This window comes from Dromiciops gliroides, chromosome 5 (genome assembly GCF_019393635.1).
Source record: "Dromiciops gliroides isolate mDroGli1 chromosome 5, mDroGli1.pri, whole genome shotgun sequence".
Lineage (NCBI taxonomy): Eukaryota > Metazoa > Chordata > Mammalia > Microbiotheria > Microbiotheriidae > Dromiciops > Dromiciops gliroides.
The window spans coordinates 121,500,030-121,507,519 of NC_057865.1; the positions used below are offsets into that span (position 1 = coordinate 121,500,030).

At 35.0% G+C, this 7,490-nt stretch overlaps 1 pseudogene; it reads left to right on the forward strand.

Annotated features, from left to right (window-relative positions):
- Positions 1-5,435: 5,435 nt before the first annotated feature.
- On the forward strand, positions 5,436-5,972 carry LOC122729522 (annotated as a pseudogene).
- The last annotated feature ends 1,518 nt before the right edge of the window (positions 5,973-7,490 follow it).

The following is a 7,490-nucleotide window of genomic DNA, read 5'->3' on the forward strand; positions in this document are numbered from 1 at the left end:
AAACATACATAAAGACAAACAAGTTAAAAGAATTTAATACTGGTGATGCAATAACTGGCCACAGAGAGGTGATACACTCTGATTACACAATAAAATACATTTTTGGACATAGCCACTGTAGGACTTTGTTTAGTCTAACTATACAAATTTGTTACAAAAGGTGTTTTTTTTTCCAATGGGGAGGGGAGTTCAAAAGAAAATACTTTTTTATTAGAAAAAAATTAATTTAATTATTTAAATGGGTAGATTGGCTAAATCTGGGGATGTGTAGGAGATTTTTTTCCTTGCTAATTGAAAAAATAAATTTTGTTAAAACTGAAAAAAGGAGGGGGAAATGAGAATTCTCTCACTTAAATTACAGTGAACAGATGAAATTGGTCCCAAAAGGCCAGAAATAAAAACTGAAGAAAAAGAGTAGACTTTTCTATACATTTCAGAAATGCTGCAGAACAAAAACTTGTCCAAAATAAGGTAAGCAGAAGCTCAAAGGTTGTAAAAGGGTTATACTATGGAAAGAAGTGTGAACTCTAGTGAGTGTGAAAGTGAGGTGGGGACAGAGCTAGAAGGGGAGGAGGGACAGAAAATTGAAGTAAATCTAGCCACTTCTCTGAATAGTCAGGCAACAAGTATTTATTAAGCACATACTTTATTACTGACACTGTGTTAAGCACTGGGGATACAAAAAGGAGCAATACAAACAAACAAAAATAGTACCTACTCTCAAGGAGCTTACAATCCAATAGGGTAAACAACATGCAAACAATACAAATGATATAATGATGTTAGGGACAAGGTACTGTGTATTTAACAGTAGCTGATCAGTACAGTACAGTACAAGCTTAGAAGGCTTTGCCACAAGTAGAGCACAAATAGTCTGTTTTAATATTTGGGATGGAGATGTCTTTAGACTTGTTACTATGATTCTTTGCTCACTGCACAGAGCACCTTCTTTGATGTAGGCATGCCATGCTGGGCTATCCATTACCAGTGTCTCCCATCTCTCACAATCAATACTAAAGTTCTTCAAAGAAACCCAGAAAGTGTCCTGTACTGCTTCTTCTGACCTCAATGTGAGTGTCTGGCATTCAGGCTATATATAAGGCTGGCCCATCAAGGTTGTGCTCTCTGCTACAGAGTTTGAATCTTGGCTGTTCAGCTCAAGAGAGGAACTCAGTGTCCTCTACCTTATCTTGCCAGGGAATCTTCAGAATCTCTATAAGACAATTAAAATGGAAGTGATTCCATTTTCCTGTAAGGAATTAATTGTGATTTGGGGTTTCTATGACCCCATCTTTGACTAAAATTAAAAACTCTGTCAGATGTCCATGCATGCTGACCTCACACCAGACACCCACATGCCTACATGGGCCTGGCCAAATTATAATGAAGGCAGTCAGGTGACTTTACCATCTGGAAGCTGGCCACCTTGAAGCTGTAGAGCTGGCTCTTTTTTTTTGTCAATCAATGTTGCCAGCTTGGGGCTGTGTGTGTGGTTGGTCCTATTTTCCAGCTTCACAGAGGTTTTCTGGAGGAAGCTAGGGAGGAGAGAGCTCACCCTTGCATGTGAGAGAGAGGGAGAGAGACACTGGTGTGGTGTACTTTCAGACCTGACCAGGGAATGCTGTGCAGCTGGTTCTCCTTGGAACTGTGGATTTTGGGTGGTGATGAGTTTGTATTGTTGAGGTGAGGCTAGCTGTTTGGAGCTAACTGGGTTGGAGGCAGGTTCAGGGTTCCTGGGGCCTTTTTGCCCCAGAGAGTTAGATTCTAATCATCTGGGAAGCAGGTCATACTTTTTTTCCTTTCCCTATCTCATTGTTGTTAGCTCTATTAACCTCACTTGTGTTTTAAATTTGATCCTATGAATAAAACCTGCTTTGTTTTGTTTTTTTGAAAAGAGGTTGTTAATCTACTTTCTTACCCCAAAATTATGGCGAGCCATTGAATTAACTCTCCTCATACTAAATTTGGCCCTTACATTCTGGTATAGAACTGGTAGACATTCAATAATGATGTACAAACAAGATATAGAGAGAATAAATTGGAAGTAGTCTCAAAGGAAAACATTAACATTAAGGAAGACTAGGAAAGGCTTCATGTAGAAGATAGGATTTCTTGGAGAGTAAGTCACAAGCCAGTGCCAGTTCTAATAATGATCTTCCTGAAGCCATATCCCAGTCCTGGTATGTCAGAAGCAAGTGGAAACAGAACTAGCCACCATAGTTATAACAGTATTCCATAACATCATATACCATAATTTATTCAGATAATCCCAAATTGATGAACTTTACCTCTCCTTCATTTTCCAGTTCTTTGCCACTACAGAAAGAAGTGTTATAAATAATTTTGTGCGTGTGTCATTTTCCTCTTTCATTGATCTCTTTGGCATTGAGGCTGACTTGTGATACTGCTTCATCAAATGGTATGCACAGTTTATTGACTTTTAGGGCATAGTTCCAAATTGTTTCCAGAAGGGCAAGACTAATTCACAGCTCCACCAGAAGTGGATTAATGTGCTTGTTTTCCTTTAGCCACTCCAAAATTTCATTTTCCCTTTTTGTCAGTTTTGACAATCTGATGGGTATGAGCTAGAAACTCGGAATCTTTCTCTCTCTCTCTTTTTTTTTCTAATGTTGAGGCTGTGAGTAAAAGAAGAAAAAGTATAATGTGACAGCATGGAGGGAATACACAATTAACAATAACAGTGAACATGATTGGGACAAACTAATTTTTTTTTTTTTAGTTTGCTATTCCATGTTTTATTTTTTATTTTTTGTAATACATATTATTTATTCAGTCTTTAGAAAACTATGCTTATTTTTTTCTTGTTACATGTAGAGATAGCTTTCAACATTTGTTTCTATAAGATTTCTAGTTTCAAATTATTCTCCCTTCCTCCCCTCCCTCCCCCCTCCTCAAAACAGCAAGCAATCTGATATAGGTTATATATGTACAATCACACTAAACATATCCCCACATTAGTCATGCTGTGAAAGAAAAAGCAGAGCAAAAGGGAAAAAGCTCAGAAAAGGAAAACAAAAAAAGTAGAAATAGGATGGTTCAATCTGCATCTAGATTCCACAGTTGTTTTTTGTTTATTTATTTGTTTGGTTTTGGATTTGGAGAGCATTTTCCATCATGAGTCCTTTGTAAGTATCTTGGATCAATGTATTGCTGAGAAGAGTTAAGCTTATCACAGATGATCAACACACAATGTTGTTGATGCTGTGTACAATGTTCTCCTGGTTCATGTGAGTCCTTCCAGATTTCTCTGAAATTCTCTTGCTTATCATTTCTTCACATTGATTTTTTTAAAAGCTTGTGTTCTAAATTTTCTTCCTCCCTCCCTCCTCAACCCTCCCTATGGAGTAAAGCAATTCAGTATAAGTCATACATGTGCAGTTATGCCAAGCATCTTCACATTAGTCAAGTTGTGAAAGAAAATAGATTAACTTTAGAAAGAGGAACTAATAAATAAAATTCTACTTCAATCTATATTCAAATACCATCAGTTCTTCCTCTATTGGTAATTTGCATTTTTCATATATCCTTCTGATACCATCCTGCTCATCATTTCTTTCACAGTTACTATTGCTAACTGTATTACTCTCTATCCTATTCTCTCCCCTTGATAAATGAAGTAGTTTTTAAGGATCCAAAAAGAATTTTTAAAGAATTGGATAGGATAGACGTTTGGCAATTATATATTGAGGAAAGGAAGGAATAAATACATTTCTTAGTTGTACATTACATATTTACAAAAATTAACAAAGTATTAGTTCAGACAAAATTCCCATATCATAAAAGAGTGAAGTGAAGGAATATTAATCATATCTTTTTTGACTACATTGTAAAAATAAAATGTATAATAAAAACAAAAGTAAAAAGGATTTTAAAAAATTAATACTAAGTAGCTTTTAAAGAATGATAGGATCAGAAAATAAATCTTAGAAATAGATGTTATCACAGAAAATAAAAATAACCAGATAATTTACCCAAAATATTGAGATTCAACTAAAGAAGCATTTTTTGGGGGTGGGAGAGAAGATTGGGGGAAAGGTACATCTACAGCTACATCTGTCCATCTATCCATCTAGTTATATACATATATCTATATCTACATCTATATCTATATATGCATACACATACATGTACATTCATCATTATAAGAGAAAATTAATAGATCAATGAAATGGACATGAAAATAGACTAGTAAAAAACTTTAAAAACTAATCACAAAAATAAGAATTCTATGAAATAACAATCATCCAAACAACTTAACAATGTATAAAAATAGAAAAGTGAAATAACATAACAGATTGGGTCAACAATATCCTAATTTCCCAACAATCAAAGAATTGCTTACCAAATTACAGACTAAGACACTGTACAATGATCAAAACTTTGTAAAAGAAAACAACTTTTAAAGGCCTAAGACCTCTGATTACCCTAAATCACAATTACAGAAGACTATTGATGAAACATTCCTCCCACCTCTTCATAAAGATATAGCAGACTTTAATAGAAGAATGAGACATAATTTTTGGTTACAACCATTACAACACAAATTTATTTTAATTTCCTATCTTGTTACTCTTATTATTAGGGAGCATTTGCTTTTGAGGGTTAATAGTTGATGGTGATAAAACTAAGAGTTGGTTTTATAAAAAACAACAACAACAATAAAACCATTGGTTAATTTGATTAAAAAAACAAAGAAGAAAACCAAATTACCAGTATCAAAAATGATAGGGGTGATTTCAACACCAATGAAGTGGAAATTAAAGAAATAATTAGGAAATATTTTACCTAACTGTATGCAAATAAATTTGACAATCTAAAGGAAATGGATAAATATTTATAAAAATGCAAACTGCCCAGGTTAACTGAAGAGGAAATAAAATCCTTAAATAAGCCCATTTCAGAGAAAGAAATTGAACATGCTATTAATGAATTCCATAATAAAAAATCTACAGGGCTACATGGGTTTACAAGTGAATTCTACCAAACATTTAAAGAACAATTAATTCCAATATTATTAAAATTATTTGGAAAAATAGGTGAAGAAGGAGTTCTACAAAATTCCTTTTATGACACAAATATGGCGTTGATACTGAAACCAGGCAGAGCCAAAACAGAGAAAGAAAATTATAGACCAATTTCCCTAATGAATATTGATTCAAAAATCTTAAATAAGATATTAGCAAGGAGGTTACAGCAAGTGATCACCAGGATAATACACTATGACCAGGTGGGATTTATACCAGGAATGCAGGGCTGGTTCACCATTAGGAAAGCTATTAACATAATCAACCATATCAATAAGAAAACTAACCAAAATCATAAGATTATCTCAATAGAAAGCTTTTGACAAAATACAGCACCCATTCCTAATAAAAACACTAGACACTAGAGAGCTGCTCTTCTAGTTTTCCACCATGGCACAAGATCAAGGTGAAAAGGAAAACCCCATGTGGGAACTGCACATCTGAAAGCTCTGCCTCAACATCTGTATTGGGGAGAGTGGGGATTGCCTAACCAGGGCTGCCAAAGTGTTGGAGCAGCTCACAGACCAAACCCCAGTGTTCTCCAAATCTTGCTATATTGTCAGATCTTTTGGAATCAGGAGAAATGAGAAGATCGCAGTTCACTCTACAGTCTGTGGAGCCAAAGCTGAAGAGATTCAGGAGAAGGGGCTAAAGATTCTAGAGTATGAGGTAAGGGAAAATAACTTATCAGACATGGATAACTATGGCTTTGGGATCCAAGAGCATATTGACCTGGGGATTAAATATGGCCCAAGCATTGGCATCTATGTCTTGGACTGCTATGTGGTGCTGGGCAGGCCCAGTTTCAGCATTACAGACAAAAAACAGAGGGCAGGCTGCATTGGGGCCAAACACAGAATTGGCAAAGAAGAAGTCATGTGCTGGTTCCAGCAGAAGTATGATGGCACTATCCTTCCTGGCAAATAAAATCCTGTTTTTTATAAAAGATCAATAAAATGAACCCTGAAGTTTAAAAACAAAAACAAAAGCAAAAACAAAAACAAGCAAAAACCAGAGAGAGCTTAGGAATAAATGGTGCTTTCCCTAAAATAATGAGTATGTACCTAAAACCATTAGCAAGCACTATATGTACTGGAGATAAGTTAGAGGCATTCCCAATAAGATCAGAGGTGAAACAGGGATGTCCATTATCACCTCTATTATTTAATATTGTACTAGAAATGTTAGCCTTAGCAATCAGAGGAGAAAAAGGAATTAAAAGAATTAAAAATAGGCAAAGAGGAAATAAAACTATCACTCTTTGCAGATGATATGATGGTATACTTAGAAAATCCTAAAGAATCAACTAAAAAATTACTTGAAACAATGAACAACTTTAGAAAAGTTGCAGGATATAAAATAAATCCAGTTAAAATCATCAGCATTTCTATACACGACCAACAAAGTGCAACAGCAAGAGATAGAAAGAGAAATTCCATGTAAAGTAACGGTGGACAACATAAAATACTTGGGAGTCTACTTGCCAAGACAAACCCAGGACCTCTATGAACACAATTACAAAACACATTTCACACAAATCAAATCAGATGTAAATAATGGGAAAAATATTAATTGCTCATGGATAGGCCAAACTAATATAATAAAAATGACAATTCTACCTAATTTAATGTACTTATTCAGTGCCATACCAATCAGACTACCTAAAAATTATTTTATAGAGCTAGAAAAAATAATAACAAAATTCATTTGGAAAAACAAAAAGTCAAGAATATCAAGGGAAATGATGAAAAATGCACAGGAAGGTGGGCTAGCTGCATCAAATCTGAAGCTTTCCTATATAAGCAGCAGTCATCAAAACAATCTGGTACTGGGGGCAGCTAGGTGGCACAGTGGATAAAGCACTGGCCCTGGATTCAGGAGTTCCTGAGTTCAAATCTGGCCTCAGACACTTGACATTTACTAGCTGTGTGACCCTGGGCAAGTCACTTAACCCCCATTGCCCCGCAAAAAAAACAAAACAAAACAAAAACAAAAACAAAAACAAAACAAAACAAAAAACCTATCTGGTACTGGCTAAGAAATAGAGTGGAGGATCAATGGAATAGGGTAGTCACAGGAGATACAGTAGTAAATGACTTTAGAAATGTACTGTTTGATAAACCCAAAGACTCCAGCTTCTGGGATAGGAATTCAGTACTTTATAAAAACTGCTGGGAAAACTGGAAGAGTATGGCAGAAACTACGCTTAGACCAACATCTTACACATTATACTAAAATAAGGTCAAAATGTGTACATGATTTAACATAAAAGGTGATACCATACGTGAATTCAGAGAGGAAGAAAGGGTTTACCTCTCAGATCTTTGGAAAGGAGAACAGTTTATGACCAAACAAGAGATAGAGAATATTATGAAATGCAAAATGGATTATTTTGATTACATTAAACTAAAAAGGTTTTGTACAAACAGAAGCAATGCATCCAAA